At 41.4% G+C, this 23492-nt stretch overlaps 1 protein-coding gene and 1 long non-coding RNA gene across 2 annotated transcripts in view; one reads left to right on the forward strand and one right to left on the reverse strand.

The window, feature by feature from the left end:
- The window catches only part of LOC135981634 (uncharacterized), a 69653-nt gene extending 48566 nt beyond the window's left edge, over positions 1-21087 (reverse strand). The window contains exons 1-3 of the long non-coding RNA XR_010598752.1: positions 20773-21087; positions 10071-10169; positions 3754-3885 (exon numbers count right to left, since the gene is read on the reverse strand). This is a non-coding gene — a long non-coding RNA (uncharacterized LOC135981634). The remainder of the gene's footprint in view (positions 1-3753; positions 3886-10070; positions 10170-20772) is intronic.
- HIVEP1 (HIVEP zinc finger 1) overlaps positions 1-23492 on the forward strand; it is a 240716-nt gene that overhangs the window by 9936 nt on the left and 207288 nt on the right. Inside the window, exons 4-5 of the mRNA XM_065584976.1 lie at positions 18047-18107; positions 22548-22603. The gene's annotated coding sequence lies outside the window, so the exon portion shown is untranslated. The remainder of the gene's footprint in view (positions 1-18046; positions 18108-22547; positions 22604-23492) is intronic.

The raw sequence follows: 23492 nt of genomic DNA on the forward strand, positions 1-23492 counted from the left end.
TGTTAAATAGTTCCCATCTAACTACAGATTAATGGTCTATATGAAATAACTATAGTGGTCTCAGTCTAGTTCTTACTGGATGTGTATCCATGTCACACAAACCATCCACACATTTGGCACCCTTGATCCAATGCCTATATAAGTCAATGGGAGTCTTTCCATTGATTTCGGTGGGTGCTATATCAGGATCTTAGGTCTTATCTACATGGACAAATGTACCGGCAAAACTATAGTGGTATAATTATACTGCTATAGTTGTAATGGTATAACTCAGTGTGGGTGGACACTCTTATTCCATAATAAAAGCGTCCGCATGGGAAGTTACACCGCCATAACTATAGCATTATAATTATACTAATATAGTTCTGCCAGTAAACTTTCCTTTGTAGACAAGCCCTTGATCACACTGGAGAATGAGCTACCATTTTACCTGCAAAGCTGATGCCTAAAGAACTGCATGTGGGCAAGACAGCATGAGGAAGTTGCCGTGCTACTGTCTATGCTGTATTTATTCTCTGCAGAAATACAGAAAATTCTAGACTGCCATTCCAGTGCCATTCATGATCACTGAACATAGTTAAGTTTAAAACAGAATTAAAAAAAAAATCAGGAATGTTTGAGCATCCATTACTTAATGTGTGTGTGTGTGTGTGTGTGTGTGTATATATGTATATGTATATGTATATACACACACATATAAATAGAGAGAGAGAGAGAATTTTTTCACCAAAAAGTAAAAGAACAGAAAAAAAGGGAAAGGAGAATGTCATCTCAGTTTCCATCTACTAGGAATCAATCAGATTTCTAAAAAGTTAGCCAAAATCTTTTCAAATTTGTCTGTGGTCCATCTTCAAAATGTTACCCACTCTTTAGCTGTCAGGTCAGCCACATTGTTGAGCCAACGTTGTTGAGGCAGATTGTTCTTCCAGCTAAGCAATATGAGCCATTTGGCTACCAGCACTGCTCTAGAGACCCAAGCTTGCCATGAGTTAGGGAAGTTGTTGTCAGCCTTTCCAGATTACTGTACCCCTTTCAAGAGTCTAATTTGTCTTGTGTACCTAGGGTTGTCAGGTGTCCGGTTTTTGACCGGAATGCCCTGGTGGCTCCAGTCAGCACCGCTGACCAGGTCGTTAAAAATCCGGTCCGTGGCACAGTGGAGCTAAGGCAGGCTCCCTACCTGCTGTGGCTCCACACAGCTCCTGGAAGCAGAGGTATGTCCCCCACTCTGGCTCCTAGGCGTAGGGACAGCCATGGGGCTCCACACACTGCCCCTGCCCCAAGCGCCAGCTCCACAGCTCTGATTGGCTGGGAACCACAGCCAATTGGAGCTGCAAGGGCAGCGCCTGCAGATAGGGCAGCACACAGAGGTAAGCACCACCCCGCGCCTGCATCCCTGACGCACTCCCACGCCCCAACCCCTGGCCCCAGCCCATTTCCCCCTCCGAATCCCTCGATCCCATCCCAGAGCATATTCCTGCACCCCAGCCCCTCATCCCCAGCCCCACCCCAGAGCCTGCACCTCCAGCCAGAACCCTCACCCTCCCACACACCCCAACCCCCTGCCCCAGCCCAGAGCCACATCCTGAACCCTGAGCCACTTATTTCTGCCCCCACCCCAGAACCTGCACCCCCAGTCCAGAGCCCGTGCCCCTTCCCACACTCCAACCCCCTGCCTCAGCCCGGAGCCCCTCCCATACTCCGAACCCCTCAGCTCCACCCCCTAGCCGAGAGCCCCCTCCTACAACCCAAACCCCAGCCCCACCACAGAGCCCACATCCCAAGCTGGTCCCCTCACCCCCTCCTACATCCCAACCCACAGCCCCCGTCGCACCCTGAACTCATTTCTGGCCCCACCCTGGAGCCCACATCCCCAGCCGCAGCCCTCACCCCCCTCCTGCACCCCAACCCCCTGAGACAGCCCAGTGAAAGTGAGTGAGTGAGGGTGGGGACCGCGAGCAACGGAGGGAGGTGGGTGCAGTAAGATGAGTCCATGAAACATAAACCCTTGGTATCAGAGGCCCGGTATGAGGCCTGAACTGAAGTAATGGTCAAGACATTGCTAACATAAAGCAAAGTTAGGCTGTGAGCCAGAGGCGTATACACATGTAAGTACTAATAAGATGAATGTATGCCAGGACGGATACAGATAATAAGGAACAGGCAGACCCAGACTAAAGACAATATGAAAGAACAATGCAATGGATAGACAATATGAAAGGACAATATGATGAATAGACAGTATAATGGATAGACTTATTTGTTAGAACCAATCTGCACCATGAGAAAGGCAACACCGTACTGCATAGAGGGGCTGTAGCTCAGTGCATTCAATGATGCGTAACCTGTTTGTACCTGTGTATAAGAATGCATCCCTGAGTGGACGTCTTTGTCTGGCCTAGGGGGCAGTGGAGAGTCCCGCCACTGACTGAGCTGGTCCATTGCCAGGGGGCACATATTCATAGTATGTCCTATAGAGTCTGCAGGAAACTATTACTGTGCTTCGTTTGACAATAAACCTGGCCAGATGCCTTTGCACCTTATCGGAGTCTGTGGTCATTGGGGATTCTCTCGGGGTCTGCTGTGCCAGTGATCTGCAGAGCCGGGGCAGCACACAGAGGGAACACACACACGCAGCCGACTGATATCAACATTGAACAGAGCAGAGCATCACACCGCGGGGGGGGGGGGGGGGGGGGAGAATGGAGTCAGTGGGGGGTGGGGCCTCGGATGAGGGGCAGGGCAAAGGTGTTCAGTTTTGTGCGAATAGAAAGCTGGCAACCCCATACGTACCCCCAAGTTTCACCTCACTTAAAAACTACTTGCTTACAAAGTCAGACATAAAAATACAAAAGTGTCACAGCGCACTATCACTGAAATATTGCTTCCTTTATTATTTTTACCATATAATTATGAATCAATTTGAATATAACATTGTACTTACATTTCAATGTATAGTATACAGAGCAGTATAAACCAGTCATTGTCTGTATGAAATTTTAGTTCATACTGACTTTGCTAGTGCTCTTCATGTAGCCTATTGTAAAAGTAGGGAAATATCTAGATGAGTTGATGTACCCCCTGCAAGACTGCTGAGTACCCCCAGGGGTACACGTACCTCTGGTTGAAAACCTCCAAGATGATGGCTATATCCCAAAACACAGTTCTGGAAAGTAATTTTTAAGGAGGTGTATCCATTATCTCATTAATCCTCCAACCTATTTCTAGCCAAAAGAATTGTATCCTCCTAGGACAGTCCCAAAACGTGTGAGCCAGAGTGGCTCTGTGAGACTCGCATCTCCAGCAGCAGTCTATTGTGGCAAGGTCTATCTGCAGTAATTGCTGTGGGGATCAGTGTGAACTAAATATATTTTTCTGCCTTAATTGTAGATCAACAGTAGAGTTTTTAATGTTTTGCAAAGCACTTCCCCATTGGCTAGGGTTCAAGGAGATACACAAATCTTTGTTCTAGGCCTGGTGCAGGCAATCTGAATTGGGGAGGGAGAGGTCTTTGGGGTCAGCAAATTGTAACAGGCTACAGCTGGTCAGGTGAACCTATGCAGCTCTCTCCAGGTCAACAACATTTCTGGAGTCTCTGATGCTAAGCGTCCACTTCTGTTTCAGGCCTAAATTGCCACCACTCTCCTTTGCTTAGCATCAGCAAAGGGAAGCGGTTTGTTACTTCCACTGTATATTATAAGAATTCAGACTAGATTGTGATCTCTGATCTAGCATTGCTTGACGCTTCTGGCTTACCCTTTTTTGTGAAGACACAAGCTTGAAGTTGCTCAGGTAGTTGTCAATGAAGATCCTTTAAAAGTGGTGCTGTCTCCCCACTGGCTGTGGATTTTCTGCTTTTATTGGCTTCTCACCTGATTCTGCAATGGCCTTTTCAATTAAGAAAGCATAATGGGTAATATTACAAATCTGTGAATTTAGTTGTGTTACTGTAGAGTGAAAGTTTAATGTAGCCAGATTACAAAATAAGAGGATTTTTAAAATTCATGGGCAATCTGATATTGAGAGAAGAGGGCAAGAAAGTACTCAGGGTATGTCTGCACTGCAAAAATAGGTAAGAACATAAGAACGGCCATACTGGGTCAGACCAAAGGTCCATCCAGCCTAGTATCCTGTCTACCAACAGTGGCCAATGCCTGGTGCCCCAGAGGGAGTGAACCTAACAGGTAATGATCAAGTCATCTCTCTCCTGCCATCCATCTCCACCCTCTGATAAACAGAGGCTAGGGACACCATTCCTTACCCATCCTGGCTAATAGCCATTAATGGACTTAACCTCCATGAAATTTATCTAGTTCTCTTTTAAACCCTGTTATAGTCCTAGCCCTCACAACCTCCTCAGGCAAGGCGTTTCACAGGTTGACTGCGCTGTGTGAAGAAGAACTTCCTTTTATTTTATTTTAAACCTGCTGCCCATTAATTTCATTTGGTGGCCCCTAGTTCTTATATTATGGGAACAAGTAAAGAACTTTTCCTTATTCACTTTCTCCACACCACTCATGATTTTATATACCTCTATCATATCCCCCCTTAGTCTCCTCTTTTCCAAGCTGAAAAGTCCTAGCCTCTTTAATCTCTCCTCATATGGGACCCATTCCAAACCCCTAATCATTTTAGTTGTCCTTCTCTGAACCTTTTCTAATACCAGTATATCATTTTTGAGATGAGGAGACCACATCTGTATGCAGTATTCAAGATGTGGGTGTACCATGGATTTATATAAGGGCAATAAGATATTCTCCATCTTATTCTCTATCCCTTTTTTAATGATTCCTAACATCCTGTTTGCTTTTTTGACTGCTGTTGCACACTGTGTGGATGTCTTCAGAGAACTATCCACGATGACTCCAATATCTCTTTCCTGATTAGTTGTAACTAAATTAGCCCCCATCATATTGTATGTATAGTTGGGGTTATTTTTTCCAATGTGCATTACTTTACAGTTATCCACATTAAATTTCATTTGCCATTTTGTTGCCCAATCACTTAGTTTTGTGCGATCTTTTTCAAGTTCTTCACAGGCTGCTTTGGTCTTAACTATCTTGAGCAATTTATCATCTGCAAACTTTGCCACCTCACTTTTTACCCCTTTCTCCAGATCATTTATGAATAAGTTGAATAAGATTGGTCCTAGGACTGACCCTTGGGGAACACCGCTAGTTACCCCTCTCCATTCTGAAAATTTACCATTTATTCCTACCCTTTGTTCCAGTCTTTTAACCAGTTCTCAATCCAGGAAAGGATCTTCCCTCTTATCCCATGACAACTTAATTTACGTAAGAGCCTTTGGTGAGGGACCTTGTCAAAGGCTTTCTGGAAATCTAAGTACACTATGTCCACTGGATCCCACTTATCCACATGTTTGTTTGACCCCTTCAAAGAACTCTAATAGATTAGTAAGACATGATTTCCCTTTACAGAAACCATGTTGACTTTTGCCCAACAATTTTTGTTCCTCTATGTGTCTGACAATTTTATTCTTTACTATTGTTTCAACTAATTTGCCTGGTACTGACATTAGACTTACCAGTCTGTACTTGCTGGTATCACCTCTACAGCCCTTTTTAAATATTGGCGTTACATTAGCTATCTTCCAGTCACTGGGTACAGAAGCTGATTTAAAGGACAGGTTACAAACCATAGTTAATAGTTCCTCAATTTCACATTTGAGAACTCTTGGGTGAATGCCATCTGGTCCTGTTACTGTTAAGTTTATCAATTATTTCCAAAACCTGCTCTAGTGACACTTCAATCTGTGACAATTCCTCAGATTTGTCACCTACAAAGGATGGCTCAGGTTTGGGAATCTCCCTAACATCCTCAGCCGTGAAGACTGAAGCAAAGAATTCATTTAGTTTCTCCGCAATGACTTTATTGTCTTTAAGTGCTCCTTTTGTATCTTGATCGTCCAGGGGCCCCACTGGTTGTTTAGCAAGCTTCCTGCTTCTGATGTATTTAAACATTTGGTTATTACCTTTTGAGTTTTTGGCTAGGTGTTCTTCAAACTCCTTTTTGGCTTTTCTTATTACATTTTTACACTTAATTTATGTTCCTTTCTATTTACCTCACTAAGATTTGACTTCCACTTTTTAAAAGATGTCTTTTTATATCTCACTGCTTCTTTTACATGGTTGTTAAGCCACGGTGGCTCTTTTTTAGTTCTTTAAATGTATATCCCAAATTAAAAAACACAGTAAAGTTGGGCCTCTATTATGGTTTCTTTGAAAAGTGTCCATGCAGCTTGCAGGGATTTCACTCTAGTCACTGTACCTTTTAAATTCTGTTTAAGGTGTGTTTTTTAACTCAGGGTAACTAACCCAGGTTAAAATAGTACTGATGACATGGTAACTGTGCCTTTAAATTCAGGCTGGCACCTTGAGTTCAATCTCAGGCTACTCTATAGGCTTTCGCTTGAGCTGCTAACCTGAGTTAAAAGTACAGTTGTTGTGTCTTCACTGCTTAACTAACCTGCATTTAAATAACAGTGAAGAAAAAACAACTGTACTTTTAACTCAGGTTAGCAGCTCAAATTAAAGCCTATGGGGTTGCCTGGGGTTGAACTCAATGTGCCAACCTGAGTTAAAGGCAGAGTGACCATGTCATCACTGCTATTTTAACCTCAGTTAGCTATCCTGAGTTAAAAAGCACACCTTTATGCAATATAGATATACCCTTAGACAAGAAAGAAGGTTGAGGAAGCAAGAATAGGAAAAAATAAAATAATGAGTGAATTTATTAGCCCAAGACTCTTTCCCCTCCTCCAATGTTTGTTTATAGTTTCTTAAATACAGCTGTGACGTTATTGATGTTTGTGTCATCCCTTCCGGCATCAATTTTGCGTTGGGGGTGTGACGTTATTGACATAAACTGGGACCATATAGATCATTGTTGCAATCACTGTTATATATTTGCAGCAAATATTGTACAAAGGTTGTCGTGTAAGGTGTCTATAAAGAGGTTACAGACAGCATAATTATAACCAGCAAATAATAACCTTTTTATAGACACCTCACACGACAACCTTTGTACAATATTTGCTGCAAATATGTAACTGTAGTTGCAACAATGATCTATACAGTCTCAGTTCATGTCAATAACATCACACCCCCAATGCAAAATTGATGCTGGAAGGGATGACACAAACATCACTGACTGCATCCCAAGAGCTCCCCATCTTTGGTTCTGTCTTACTACAGCTAGTATTGCATTAGAAGCCGTACCAGTGTATAACAGAAATGGTTTATCAAAGTCACTTTCAATAACATGATTGAATCTCTTTACAAGAAAGAAGGTTGAGGAAGCAAGAATAGGAAAAAAAAAGAGTGAATTTATTAGCCCAAGACTCTTTCCCCTCCCCCAATGTTTGTTTATAGTTCCTTAAATACAGCACCAAATTAAATTGTTATAATAAGACTTAACTCTCAGAAATTAAATCAGATGATAAGCAGGCATATATTTATATTGTCCCAAAATAGGCCCTTATTCAGCCCGTGCACTTAAACACATGCCTAATTTGGGCAGATGCATCATCCCAATGAAATCAGTGTGATTTACAAGCTGAAAGTTATGCACATCCTTATATATCTTGCTGAACTGGGGCCCTTATCAGTCAGTGTATGACATCATTTTCTTTCCTCATTTTTACAGCAATAACTGCTTTTCATCTGAAGTATAAGAAAGGCAGTGTGATCCAGCAGACAGGGCAATGGACTGGACCTCTGTTTTATTCTCAGAATTCATTCACTGTGAGAATTTGAGTCGATCACTTAACCCTAAATGTTCAAACCTGGGTGCATAAAATTAGGCATTTATATTTGGGCACCTAAATAAGAAGTTATTTTTCAGAAGTGCTGAGTGTCTGCAGCTCCCATGGGCTTTTTTTCTGTCACAATTTAAATCAATCTGATGGTTGTTCAATGGGATTAAAGTGAAAGCTCCTTTTTCTTTGTTGTTCTTTGTTTACATTTCCTATAAGCAGTCTAGTAGAATGTTTTAGGTCATTATCCCCTTGAAAAATGCAACTATAGTCAACTGTCTGCTTTCCAGAAAGGGGCCCTCTGATGTGTATATAAACTGTGGCATATTTTCTGGTCCAGGATTCCTTCGGTTTTCTCTCTACTAATCCCAACCCATGGTTTATCCCCATGGTTTATTTCTGGTACTATGTCTTTTCACCTGGTCATTGCTGAACTTAAATTCTGTTCTTCATATACCAGTCTGGTGCCCATCCAACAATTCTAAAAAAATATTCTTTCCCGGTTTCAGAAAAGATTTTGATGAATTCAGTCTGCAGGGTTTGCTTGAGCTCTTTTGACAGCAATCCAGCTGATAATCTCCTGCCACACAGAGTCTATTTAAGCAAACTTGTGCTTAGTTTCGATTTTCTGGGCCAAATGCTTAGCTGATTAAAATTGTCATAGCTTCATTGACATTGCTCATGCCATAAACAGATAGTGCCCATCTAGGATGTACTTCTCAGATGAATATGCAGAATCATTCATCCTTTATTTCAGTCCAGCAATGTAAAGGATCTTTACTTAGTTCTTTTGTTTTCACCATCTCAGTGCTATTATTTCACATAATTATCATATGAGTATTTCATATGACTTTGAGTTTATGTGCATCTGAACCTATTATATTGTATAATTTATAGTTGATATGAAATGACAATAGCTAGAAATTGTATTGACAGAACTTTATTGTAGATAATTAGTCAACTAGAATCATCCTGAAATAATTAATCAGATTGAAAATCCACTTTAATTTTTGTGGCACTCCAACACTGAAAAATGTAACCATACACTTTTTCTTCAGCAAATTGTAGCTATTCATTTTTTAAATTATTAAACTCTTTCAGGTAAATTTTGCATCCCAGAACGCAAACCTTTAATGCCCATACTCAGCTTGTGAGATTTAATTAATTCACAATGCAAAATGGAATTACTATATCAAGTATCAGGGGGTAGCCATGTTAGTCTGTATCTACAAAAACAACAAGGAGTCTGGTGGCACCTTAAAGACTAGTAGATTTATTTGGGCATAAGCTTTTGTGGGTAAAAACCTCACTGAAGAAGTGAGGTTTTTACCCACGAAAGCTTATGCCCAAATAAATCTGCTAGTCTTTAAGGTGCCACCAGACTCCTTGTTGTTTTGGAATTACTATAGGTATATTGCTCATTCATAGATTTGCTGGGATGGCAGGTTGTCACTGATTTTCAGGGGAGCAGGGAGGAGCATATATAGAAATTAAGTGCTTGAGAAACTTGGGAGCTTCCACATTCCATACCATTATTGGAAAGAAGATTTGCTCTGTGCTTCTGGGAAGAATAGAGGATATAGAGTATGTCACTCACTAGACCTGATGTCACATGAAGCTGTAGTTTTCCTTATTGAGGCAAGTGTCAATACTTAGAGTCAATGGTATGTCTACACTTACCAGAGATCAATGCTGCAGCAATCAATCCACCGGGGGTCGATTTAGCAGGTCTATTGAAGACCTGCTAAATCAACTGCAGATCGCTCTCCCATCCACAACAGTACTCCACTGGAATGAGACGCATAATGTAAGTCAACGGGAGAGTTTCTCCCATCAACCCAGTGTGGTGTAGACACTGCAATAAATGCACTTAAGCTACATCGACTCCAGCTACACGATTCACATAGCTGGAGTTGCGTAATTTAGGTTGACTTAATCCCATTGACTTCAATAGGACTACTCACAAGCTTAAAGTTAAGCACATTTAAATGCTTTGCTGGATCAGGATCCTAGTGCTCAGTACCATGCAAATTCAAGCCCTACAGAAAAATCAACTATTATTACCAACTTCAGTGGATGTTTTTGCTTTATCTTTGTGTACTTTAGTCATCTATCTTCCGTATACTAACCCATCCCCCCTAAAAGAAATGCTTGAAGTGAAAGCCTAAAAATCTATCTTCCATTCTCTTAAATTACTATATATCATTCTAAAACATAGGTAGTTATATAGGTGGTATGATGTATGTTTTCTATGGTGTGTGTGAGTGAGAGAGAGAGAGAGATGGAAACCGGTACCTACCGTATAGGTTTTCCTGTAATTATCTTCTGCTGAAATTTTCCAGAGATGATAGCAGAAAAAGATAAGCAATACGAAGAAGATAAAGTACCACAATAAACTCTGAAAAAGAAAAGAGGAAAAAAAAATAGGCAATACTTTTGAGATACAAATGTAATGTTTCACACAGAGATGATATTCATTGGCTACAATAGCTTATGTATTCTTGATCTGATAAGTAGAATAATTACTACCCACACATATTGAAAGAGTATTTATTTCATGTCATGCTCAAAAATGAGTTGAAGCAGAAAAGCAATAAAGTATAGTGAAGATAGAAATGTAGACAGAAAAGAAAGCAGAAGGAAAAATTATGCTGAGAAATAATGTTGAGGGCAAGAATGCTGTAGGTAAATTAATTCTTTCATAGGCTATTAATTATCGGTTTATTCACTCTTTGTTGAAGCCTTGTTGTCCTAATACATTTAGACATGGAGAAGTGGTGCAAGAAATGGTGTACATGCAATTTACGCGTGGGTGCAGAAAAGCCACTGCATGCAATACAATTCCTCATTTTACATGCTGTGGTTTAAAAATTGCTGCCTCTCCCTATCTACAATTAAATGTTTTTAGTGTATCCTCAGTGTGTTTAAAATCAGTGTGTATATTATTGTGCTTAGACTGGTTTATTTGCATTCATTTTCCTTTAATCCATCTGGGGTTGTTTATTGGCAAGTATTGCAGCATATCATTGTGTAATTGTTATTTTAGTTTGGCTGTGCTTGCTTCCTATATCTGTGCAACGTCAAAATAAAGGCAGATCTCATATACTGCAGGCTGTCCACATTAAGGGTCTGGCAAAACTGCCCCATGAGGCCATAAGTAGTTTAGTGCAACATAGAGGCTGCTCTAAGTTGTGAGAACTAGCTCCAGGATCAGGCCAAGATTGAGTGAATTCCTGGCATGAGTTAATGCTCCCGCTCCTAGAATTAGCTTACATTGGTTTCCCCCACCACTCCATTGAAACTCCCCGAGCGAGATGAGGAGCTTAGGATGAAACAGCAATTGGGGACAGCATGGAACCACAGATCCTGCTGGTGATATACTGTCAAACAGGTGAAAGGGTAGAACCAGGAGTCAGTGCAGAGACACAGGACATGTACAAATAGCCCTAGCTCCTAATAGATCTCAGCAAGTTCCTTCACCACTGATGAAATAATCAGTTGAAAAGTTCACAAATCCAGACTTGCAGAGCTCCTTTTCCCCTAAGCAGGATCTACCTGGATTGAGGGTGTGACATTCTGTACCTTGGGGAAACACCCAGCACCCCCATGTTCATCCTTATCATATGATTGTGTGGTATCTAATGCAAAGTTTGTCATGTCGGGTGTCTTTGGAAGGCTCATGATGCACTGAGCATTGTTGTTACAGTAATGTTATAGTAATCGTTGTTATAGTAATTTTATAGGTTGTAATTTCATGTATATAGTTATGAGGCTGAGAATGTGTCCTCATGGCTTAAAGCAAGTCCAAGAGCACAGGGGCAGTTCACACCTCATCAGGGCATGTATGGGACAAACCCAGCCCAGCCTCACAGGAACAAAGGACACTGGCCTAGACAGCAACAAAGGATCTGTTGGACTCTCCAGTGAGTCACCCCCCTTCCTTTGGTCAGTTTGGACTGCGATGAGGTAAGGCTCACCCGACTCTGAAGGCGGGGGGCAAAGCCAAGAGGGAAGAAAGGACATGATAAAAGGAAGAGATGTTTGCCATGCTCTTCCTCTCTCTTCCACCTCCAGACATCACCACCAAGGGACTGAAACTCTGATCAAAGGGGAGAGCCTGGCTGAAGGGCAACCAGCCAGCCTGTGGTGAGAAATATCTAAGTTATATAATTAGATTGAATAATAATTGAAAGTATTAAGATCAGCTTAGAATGCATTTTGCTTTTATTTCATTTGACCAAATCTGACTTGTTATGCTTGTCTTGTAATCACTTACACTATCTTTCATAATGTGACAAAGTTCCTCCTCTATCTTGGTGGGTCCTGCACTTATTGTCGGATTTTCTTGCCTCAGAGATTCACCATGTGGGTTGGGGAACAGCCCAGAGACCTTCCCCTCTGGGAGAACCCACAGTCCAGGTCAACTGGGAGGTTTGGGGGGAACCCGGGCCAGCCCTCTACTCCGGATTCCAGCCCAGGGCCCTGTGGACTGCGGCTGTCTATGGTGCCTCCTGTAACAGCTGCATGACAGCTACAACTCCCTGGGCTACTTCCCCATGGCCTCCTCCAAACACCTTCCTTATTCTCACCACAGGACCTTCCTCCTGGTGTCTGATAACGCTTGTGCTCCTCAGTCCTCCAGCAGCACACCCTCTCACTCTCAGCTCCATGTGCCTCTTGCTCCCAGCTCCTCACACCCACACCACAAACTGAAGTGAGCTCCTTTTTAAAACCCAGGTGCCCTGATTAGCCTGCCTTAATTGATTCTAGCAGCTTCTTCTTAATTGGCTCCAGGTGTCCTAATTAGCCTGCCTGCCTGCCTTAACTGGTTCTAGCAGGTTCCTGATTACTCTAGTGCAGCCCCTGCTCTGGTCACTCAGGGAACAGAAAACTACTCATCCAGTGACCAGTATATTTGCCCTCTACCAGACTCCTGTACCCCACTGGTCTGGGTCTGTCACAATAGTTAATAAATGTGTTTGTTTATTCTACCTGAAGCAGTGTGTTTAGTTTGAAGCGTGTCAGAGACTCTCCTTGGGATAACAAACCTGGTACATATCAATTTCTTTGTTAAATTGACAAACTCATATAAGCTTGCAGCGTCCAGTGGGCATAACTGGACACTACAAGATGGAAGTTCCTAGGGTTGTGTCTGGGACCGGAGATATTGGCTATTGTCATTCAGTTGCAAGTAGCTGAGAGCAGCTTACATGCCAGAGGCTGTGCGTGACCAGCCCAGGAGTGGGGGTTCTCACAGCAGTACAGGCTAAGGCCGGGTCCCAGAGTCAAGGATTGGAGTGACCTAGCAGATCACCGGTCCAGATAACACCAGGGGAACATCACAGAGGGTAATTTGGTCCTAAGAATTTGCAATAAACTACACATTTACTAGTAGCTAAGAGCAAGAATAAAGGTTAATGTGTTATCAGACCCTTTAGACTACTGAAAAATTCCATAATACCCCATTAATCTGTTCCAACATGAAGAAAAATTGTTACAGCAGTATCAAGAAAATAAATTTAATAGTATTAAAAGTGTTTTGGGGACAGGAGAGCATAAGTGATTGGAAAGATGGCATTTTAGTACTCATATACAACTAGAAATATAGAATTTAAAAGTGAAGAAAATTTAGAGTTGTAGGGAGCATAATCATTAAAAACCACTTAGAAAATGCACAAGGACTCTTGCTTGAAAAACATACCTAAAGAGATGGGGCATTTGGGCTACCTACTGAGTTTAATAGTCACAAAATTTGAGCTTCCCAGAAAAATCTTATCAAGTATTTCCACGTACCTCAGTTACCCTTATTTTGGCTTCCCAGAGCCCCTCACTATGCTTAATTCTCTACTGCCTTGCACGTTTCGTAACATCTTGCACTCCCTTTTTTCAAGTGCAAATAATTACAAAAGGATCAGGCTCGGCAGAATTTGATTTTTATATTTTTATAATTTTGATGGATTATATCAGTTTATTTTTAAGCATTGTTTTTTAAATTTTTTTATTGATTTACATTTTCACAGTTGCACAAGATTATGATGGGCTCAACATCACATGTCAAAATATACAAAGTAAATATCCATAAATCAAACACTAATTGTGAAGCAGCATTTTTCTTACTTTGCCTCCCTGTTCATTCTGATTATTATCAATGGAAATATTGTTCCGTCAGTCTGTGTGTCACAGAATGTCACCAAGCGTCACCAGTGTGGTGCTGTGCTCCATCCAATGTTGATAACAGTCGGCTGCGTGCGTGTGTTCCCTCTGCATGCTGCCCCGGCTCTGCACAGATGGCTGGCACAGCAGACCCCGAGAGAAACCCCAAGTACCAAAGACTCCAATAAGGTACGAAGGCATCTGGCCAGGTTTATTGCCAAATGAAACACAGTCTCTAGCTCCCCGGATCAGATGTCTACATATGCTAGTACATATGTGCTTCCTGACAATGGACCGGCTCAGTCAGTGGCGGGATTTACCACTGCCCCATAGGCCAGACAAAGACAACCCCTCAGGGGTGCATTCTTATACACAGGTACAAACAAGTTACACCTCACTCCTGACGTATTGAGGCACAACCCTTCTACGTAGTAAGGTGCCACCTATCACCTTGTACACGTTGGTTCGATCAAAACAACCCAATCCATCATCTTCCCCTTTTGCTCCTGTCTTTAGGATGGGTCATCAGGTTCCTTGTTATCTGTGTGGAATGTGCTAGTACGGGAATGTTCTGGTACCATCCTGGCATATGTTTATATCTCTAGTGTCCAGTACCATTTAGGTATGTGTGTTTTTGCAACATCAGCCCTCTCCTTGCCAGATTCTGATCAGGGCCTGCCTCTTGCTCACAGCTTAACTTTGCTTTATGTTAACAAGGTCTTGACCGTTACTTTAGTTCAGGCCTTAGGTCTCATACCGGGCCTCTGATACAAGGGTTTATGTTTCAGGGCCTCATCTAACTACATATGTGGTGAAATTGAAATTTACCAACATTTACTGATTAAAAATCTAATCCCTCAAAGACTACCTATAAATGTTGGGCTCAATTCTCCATCTGCTTACTCTGGTGCCATTCTATTGATTTAAATGGAGCTACTCCTGATGTGCCTCAGTGTGACATAGGGTTGCCAGCTTTGGTTGGATGAATTCCTGGAGATTTCATCATATGACATAATCTTTAATTAAAGATTCATCTTTAATTCCTGGAGACTCCAGGACAATCCTGGAGGATTGGCAACCTAGTGTGACAGGAAAATCAGGCCCGTATTCACTTACATACAGCCTGAATCTGTTTCTTCTCTCACTAACACTAGTTTTAGAGAAGTGTAATTCCACTGACTCCAGTTGACTAACTCTTGATTGACACTGTTGCAAGTGAGAGAAGAATCAGACCCAGGACAGCTAAAGTTGCTAATAGATTTTCACTACCCTGTATCTTTGCCAAATTTGCATAAACTTTCCAGGAAAAAAAAAAATCTGCATGAGACTAAGCATTTTCCAGAAGATGTGTTTTTCTTGGGTATGCTAAAGAAAGGAGTTGAAAATGCAGCGTCTAGTAGGAAGTTGGTCACAGAGATAACTATGGAGCTGCTACAGGACATAGAGAAAGGTTGCTAAAGAGATAAGGTGGATGAGGTAATATCTTTTATTGGAAAAACTTCCATTTGTGAGAGCGAAACTAGCTTCTGAGGTTGGGTTACTCAGCTTCATTGCCATACTTGGCCTTTTGGCTCATCAGTGCTCTGGGGTGGCCAAGTACTTTCTCGTATAAGTTATTATTTAAACCCCTAACTTGGCACTAAAAGGAGAAGAAACTAATTGGAAAAAATAGAGTGGCTGTGTTGGAAACTACCCTCTATGGATGGACTGACTGTTTCAAACAGCAGGGTTACTTTCAACATACACTTATTTCCATTGCAAATACTAGATTGGAAGCTGCTTAACATTCTCTATGTAGGTTTTGCAATAGAAGGTAAAAGCTGATGGCCCACAGTTCAGTTGAATGCATCAACCAGCTCTTTGGAAAATAGGAGGATCTGAGCTAAAATTCTCAGGTATCTAAAAAAAGGGGAGGAGGGTTGGGGATGAATTCTGTTCCCACTTACACTGATGCAGTTAGGTTTCACCAGCATAACTGAGGGCAGCATTTGAAACTACTTTGTCCACAATGTAATTAAGTTCAACATCCTTGGAGGAGGTAATTTACCAAATACTAGCCCAGTGACACTACCTTTTAGAAAGGAAGATTTATATAAAAAATGAGGAAGTTAATCAAAATGGTATTGAAGTCAAAAGTAAAGAAAAGATAAATTCCTTAGATGTGACCTGGATGCTACTTAACGAAACAATGCAGAGCCTCAGAAGTCATGCGTACCGCTGAATACAAAAGGAAGCAGGAAGGCAAGAAATAAACCAATATGGCTACATGGCAAGGGTCAAGAGGTTATTCTAGCCAAAGAGAGATCCTGCAGAAACCAAAAATCTACTCTAGTAAAGACTATAAAAGGAAGGATAAACTGTAGCTGGCAATATGTAACGAGGACATTAGGAGGGTTAAAATGGAATTTGAAGGGAAAATGAGTAAAGATATTAAAAAAAAAAAAAAACAAATCCTTTCAGTATATCAGAAGCAAGAAGCCTGCAAAAGAATTGGTGAGTCTTCTGGCTCACCAGAGGTTAAAAGGAGCAATTAAGGAAAATAAGGACTTTCCTATTATATCTATCCTAGACTTGACTCTTGTCTGAGGTGCCAAAAAAGAGGAACAAACTGATGATAAACTAAAAAGCACCAGGTCACCAGGCCCAAGAGTTCTGAAGAAACGTAAGAATGAAGTAAGTGGCTGAGCTGCTTGCAAAAATATGGAGTCTCACATTAAAATACCTATTATACTTGAGGACTGGAGGATAATAAATTCACAGATTCCAAGGCCAGAAGGGACCACTTTGATCATCTAGTCTGACCTGTATAACACAAGCTGTAGGACTTCCCTGAATTAATTCCTGTTTGAATTAGAGCATATCTTTTAGAACAGCATCTAATCTTGACTTAAAAAATGCCAGTGATGGAGAATCCATCCCAACCCTTGGTAAGTTGTTCCCATGGTTAATTACCTCACTGTTTAAATGTTTGCACCTTATTTCCAGTCTGAATTTGTCTAGCTTCAATTTCTAGGTATTAGATCTTCTTATAAAATGTTGTATCTATATTCAGGGGCAGCTCTATGTTTTTTGCCGCCCCAAGCACAGCAGTCAGGTGGCCTTTGGCGGCATGCCTGCGGGGGTCCTGCTGGTCACGTGGATTCGGCGGCGTTTCTGCGGGTGATCTGCCGGTCCCATGCGATCGGTGTGCCCACCGCCGAATTGCTGCCAAAGCCGTGGGACCGCGAACCTCCCGCAGGCATGCCGCCGAAGGCTGCCTGACTGCCACCCTCATGGCAACCGGCACGCCGCCCCCTGCAGCTTGCCATCCCAGGCATGCACTTGGTGCACTGGTGCCTGGAGCCGTCGCTGTCTATATTATAAAAAGGTTCTATGGGTGAGCCAGGGAACTACAGCCCAGGAAGTCTTTCTTGTGTACCTGGTAAATTGGTTGAAATTATAGTTGACATAGAATTATAAAACCTAGAAGATCATGATATGGTAGGGCCTAATCACCAGGGCTTCTGCAAAGGAAAATCATAACTCACTAATAACTATATATATAGATATATATAAAATATGCTTTGAATGTGTCAATAAAATGATGACTAAAGAAGAACCAACTTATTTATTTTATTTAGGCTTCCAAGAGGCCTTTGGTAAGATCTTCTCACAAGAGGCCAGCCTTCCAAACCCCTTTTAGCCATCCTTCTGCATATACCCCTTTCCCAACATACACTTCTCCAAAACAATTACTATACCAAATATCCACAACTATTACTGTTGGGAACAAGAACTTGGTAAAGGAGTGTATGCAGAAGGGCCAAAAGAACACAGAGATAAGGTTGTGATGCATGGTCTGAGGTGGATGGCAGCTATGATAATGGTCAGGTGTGTGCTTGCGAGTGGATAAGAAGAGGGTATGGGCTGTTAGGTGGCTTAAATTTTCATTTCCCTGCTTTTGTAGGTTTATCATCAGTCACGTCACAGTAACCCTAACTTGTTCAAAATGATGTTTTTTCTAACAGAAATTCTAACATGGTTACACCGCTGATTTTTTTCCGTAGCCATTTGTGTTGAAATATTTTGTACAGATTCATACTGTGTGTTAGGATCTTGGACTAAATATTATAAATGTTCTAGCATTGAAAAGCCAGGCCCAAAGAAAACAATCCAGGGACCTGATCCTGCACTCCTTTCTGAGGTAAATCTATTATTTGACTTTTAACTAGAGTTTCTTCTGAATACTAAGTACAGGACTGCTCCTCATATGTGTTACCAACATCCCCAGGAGTAATCAAGTAACTCAACCCCCTCGTACTGTAGTGGAAATGTGTGTCAGTATTTTGCAATACTCAACCCTAACACCTGCAAACCAATCTCACTGAAATAATTATGGCCATTTACAAGAGTGAAAGAATATAAAATATGCAGCCAGATCAAGAGATGTATCTCATTTTTTTAAAACTGAAATGAATGTGCCTTTGCATTTTTCCTCTGGGTCTGGGAATGCATCTCTTCATCGTACCATGGCAAATAATCCATGGAAAACTTGGTCACTCCTGTCAGATCAAACAGTCCACTTATCACATAAATTCTCAGTGAACTTTTGTTTTTTTCACAAGTTAGAAAATGTTCAGTATTGCATAATAACTATAAGCATGAATATTTGATTACAAAAACTTCCATAATTGTAACAAATCTGATATGCTGCTGGAATCCATTAGCTATTCTGTTTACTCCGTAAATGTACACTTTTAAATATCTATTGAGAGCTAGTGTCTCCAAAGATTTGAAGCTGGGTATTTATTATGGAGCTAGGTTTTGAATATAAATGATATACTTCCCTGGGAGTTTAGTCAACATTACATCCACAATGTGTATTTCTAGATTTAATGAGTGTTTATGCAACAGCATCACTCTTGCTGCTTACTATTATGTGATGAACTGCAGCTACTATTCTGCAAACACTCGACTGTACTGCATTTGAAAGTTACATGAATATGCCTAGTCTGATACACAAATAAAGTAGATTACATAATTTACAAAAAACAGAAAATCTGGTAGTAAAAACATGTTCCTTTTGGTGTTTTGACTAATTGCAAGAAAATCTGAAATTATCCCTGGATTTGTAAACAGACTGTGTTACACATCGCTAACTTTCTTTAATACAGTGAAGATCTGATTTATATGTGCCAAGATTATCCAAATGTATGGTTATAATGACTTGTACTGTGCATACCACTGGGTTTTAATCTGAAATTTGGGGGCTCTTTCAGATGTAAATAAATTTGTTTTCTGATTTGGGTGAACCAAGTTTTACTATAATTCTAATTCAGTCTACCACTAATTTGGTAATTAGAGCAGAAAAAAGGGCAGATCATCAAAAATGCTCCTCACCAGAGCAAAGTGTTCAACTCTCCTTTGGACACTTAAATATAGTGACCAGATTTTTAAAAATGTTCAGCGCCCTGTAACTCCCAGGGAGTGAAGCTTCTGGCTGCTGAGTGCTTTTGAAAGCCCAGCCACTTAGTTGGGTACCTAAATTGGAGCTGTTGCATGTTAAGCTCTTTTGAAAATCTGGCCATAAATGAAAAACACACCAGACATACTGTGCAGTGAAACACCAGGGATATAAATGGACATGTGTACAACCCAGCTGAAGATGGAACCTTAACTTTGGAATGGGTGCTGGCAGTTTCAAAAACACAGAACATGGTGAGCACTGATAGAGGTTGCAAAAAATATTTAAAAGGGCTACCACCCTATATACTACATTTGCATTTCCTGACTTTTTGTGAGCTGAACAGTGCAGCTTACTTAATTTATGTGGGGGAGGAAGGCTGGGTTTTGGGTTTTGTTTTGTTTTTTTAGAGAGCCTCCCTCCTTTTCCCCCAGGGTTAAAAGAAAATTAAAGAAAAATAATAGGGTACTAGTTGGCTTGGAGAGTTTCACCAGAACAGATTATAAACTCCTTCAGCCGGAGCTTCTGAATATGGCAGATCCTTTAAACTCTGCCAGCTTTGCCAGAAATGCTTGTGAGCCTCCTGAATCTACATGGACTACTATGAATATTCCTGTTGAAGACAGGACTATTTGTGATAGTTACATGTAGTACTGTTTGTGGGATTGGGCCCTAAAGCCGATGGAGGAGCAATTGATGATAAACACCCAACAATTTTACACCTTTTTAATAAGGCCTAGATAATGGGCCTAATTTGCCATTGCCTGGCACCTTTGACTCTAGTACAAAGTGAGTATAAAAATCTATCATTCTGATATGGTGTCGCAAGGTGCAGGACAATGGTGAATCGTGATCCTTCTTGCCAGATTTTATCTCTCAGAAATTCAAGCAGCTCATCATACCTCTTTCTTCTGGGCAAACAAAGTCGGTGAAGTCCAGCAATGAATCTGACCAAGCTGATCATTTTAAATCTGCCAGTACAGTATGAAAATGTTAACACCACTGGGGTATTAAAAAATATATATATATTCAGAAGGTTAAAGTGATACTGTCAGCTGCATTTTTTAAATCCTTTCTCTCCCCCTTGCCAATGTTTATAATATTCTCCTTCTAGCTTGAAATTATATCTTTTCCCAGGTGTTTTGCATTGGTCTTCTCCAATTGGAAAAAAAATTGGTTCTGCTTTCCTTTTTCCTTTTTTCTTAGCATTACAAAAGCCCTTTGGGGCTCCCCTTTAAAGAAATCTGATCAATTATTTAACACAATATGCAACCTTATATAAAAATACTAGGAAATACACCCCTGGAACCTGTTTGGGAAGGAGAAGAGACAAAAACAAAAGCATTATCCACACTTTTAAATGGAAGATCTACTACTTTTGTAATCCTCTTTAAACTTTACTCACCCAATCACGTTAAGAATTTGTTCTTCACATGTGCCTCATACGCACAGCCCCGAGAGAACAGTGCAAGGCAATCAGCCTCCCAATACTTCTAGTTGTTCAAAGGCGGTTCCCCCCCACTGGTTACACCCAATTATGAGGTGCAGTTTATTCACCTTCCAGCTGAATATGTATGTGGGTAAGGGGGGAGACATGTCCCCAACATCTCAGTGTGCTCTGGGGTTGCCGTATACTCCTGGGAGTGTAGAAAAGGAGCAGCACAGGGACTGCAGTTCTGCCTGGCCTTTATGATAGTGCACAGAGGGTGGGGGCACACAAGGAGCTTTCCCCTTTGTACGAGCCAGTCAGAATCTAATAAGGGACCCAATCTATACAGCAACATGTAACCAGTCATAAAACCCATCCTCCAGACAGAGCACCACACACACTGAATGACAGGATATGTTTTATGTGTCTTTCGTCTCACTATTGCCAATATGAAACAGCAGTAAAACTCACCCACCATGACAAGGGCTGAGGAAAACAACACAGGAAGCTTCTATATTAGAAGAAGAAGCTGCTTTATTTGTGCTATGTTGCTCATCATGATAAATGCATCAAACAGGAACTAAGCAATGCCTCTTCACACCACGGACTCCTGTAGCTGTCCTGGCAGAAGTCTGTAGTGTAGGTCTGCCCTAAGCAAATTGAAGAAAGTTTAGAAGGAGTCTAGAGTGGTGCCCTACACTACTAAGTAGTAGTTTATTCCAGTCCCTCAGTGTTTGTCATGTCAAGGTAAACTCCCTCTAGACTTCCTTAGACTACCAGATTCTGATGTCATTTACACTGGTGTAAATCTGAAGCAACTCCATTGACTTCAATTTTATGCTTGTGCAGGTTTGGGTTCAGTATGTAAGGCAGTGCAAGTTAGATCCTCAAGGCTCCATTGCCCTCCCTTAGATCCAGTCTATTGCTATTGAAGGAAGTTGGAGGAGGTATGATTCACCTGGCAAGAAGCCAACAGAAGGTGTAAAAGGATGCGAGTTAAAGTAACCCACACACAGAGGCTTCAGTGGAATTTAATAGACCTGGATTTTATTTCCCTGACTTGCTTTGTGACCATGGGCAAATCACGTCACCTGTTTTTCCTCCTCCCATGATTTTTTCTGTCTTGTCTGTAAGCTTGTCAGGGCAGAGAAAGTCTCTTTATGGTGTGTGTGTGTGTGTGTGTGTGTGTGTGTGTGTGTGTGCGCACACAACGGAGCTCCAGTTGGTTAGGGCCTCTTGGCGTTGCTACAGTACACATGGTAATGATGAGGTGAGGATCCCCGGCATATATAACTTCTCCACTTGGCAATTGCCATTGAAGTACAGAGCAGATAACTTCTCCAGGATCTTGGTAGCCACACACACTACCACATTACCATAGCATTAAGGGCCTACTCCTCAAAGTACAAGAAGTTTGCTGCTCTTCACAACTGCCTCTCAGTCAAGGCCAAGGTTAATCTCCACAGGGACTCCTACTGCAGCACAAGGTAGATATGATTTAATTTAATAAAATTCCTTAGGCTAATTTTACATGATTAAAAGACTGCTGTCTAATTCCAGGCAGTCATTACCAGGAGAGTTAAGAACATCAGGCATGTTACTGGTTTGTGCTTGAGGCAAATTAAATGTAAGGGGCACCAAGAATTCCCCCCAAACCTCACATAAAATATTTGAACCTTGTAGGCATACGCACACCTTAAGGCATTGCTGAATTCTGCCTATGAGTAGTAATCTAATGACCTATTTTCCAGATCTGCAGTAGCTATAAACAGCCCAGCGTGACCCTCAGCCCCAGATGTGTAAAAAGGTAACTACGCTTTATTATTTTTTAAAATGGATTTTGTTTGTTTTTATTCCTATGCTCCCACACAAGCGAGATAAGTAGAGCATGCTTCTTCCTCCTGCCTACACATTTCTCTCCCTTGATCCTTCTAGACCCCCTGTTGGAACGGATTCTGTTCACACTTCCACTGGTGTAGTTCTGGAGTAACACCATTGACTTCACTGGGGTTACTCCAGAGCTAGACTTGCATAGCTGAGAAAAACTGGCTCTTTATTTTTTCAGGGTCTTGACTTCATATTCTTTCTCCCTTCTTGCATTCCAGCAAGAATTTCCAGTTTGCTGCCTCCTGTTTGCTGTTGCTGTTATAAAATCTATCCTGCCCTTTGGTTTGCACTCACTGAAAAATTTGAGCTGCTTTTCCAGTTCCCACGCAGAGCTCCTAAACTAAGCCTGTGAAGCAGCTCATCAGCCAACTCTCTGGATAGATCACAGGCCATTGCTTCGCGTTCAGCCACCCACCACTCCCCAAAGAAATGTCACCTTGCTGCTTCTATGGTAAACTACTATTCTCTTGTAAATTCCCATGAACTCCCCCGTCAGCTAAAGAGGAAAAGAACAAAAGGGTATCTGGTATGAAAGAACAAGTTACATTGAATTAAATTGAACTTAGTATGTTAATGAATTTAAAATAAGCTCGGTATGTTAATTACTGCTTCTATCTTTATGGATATTCTTGCCTTTAATCCAAAGGAGTGGTTGAATTCTACAGCTACGGCTTCTAGTTTTCAACAATGTGCTCCAGACTGTACAATACAAAAAATAAAAGGGAGACTCTTTCCTGAAGAGCTTACAAAGCATCTGTGAGCTAAATGTGATCAAGTAACTTGCAGGAAGTTAACTATTGCTCCAAAGA

This window comes from Chrysemys picta, chromosome 2 (genome assembly GCF_011386835.1).
Source record: "Chrysemys picta bellii isolate R12L10 chromosome 2, ASM1138683v2, whole genome shotgun sequence".
In the NCBI taxonomy this organism is placed as follows: domain Eukaryota; kingdom Metazoa; phylum Chordata; order Testudines; family Emydidae; genus Chrysemys; species Chrysemys picta.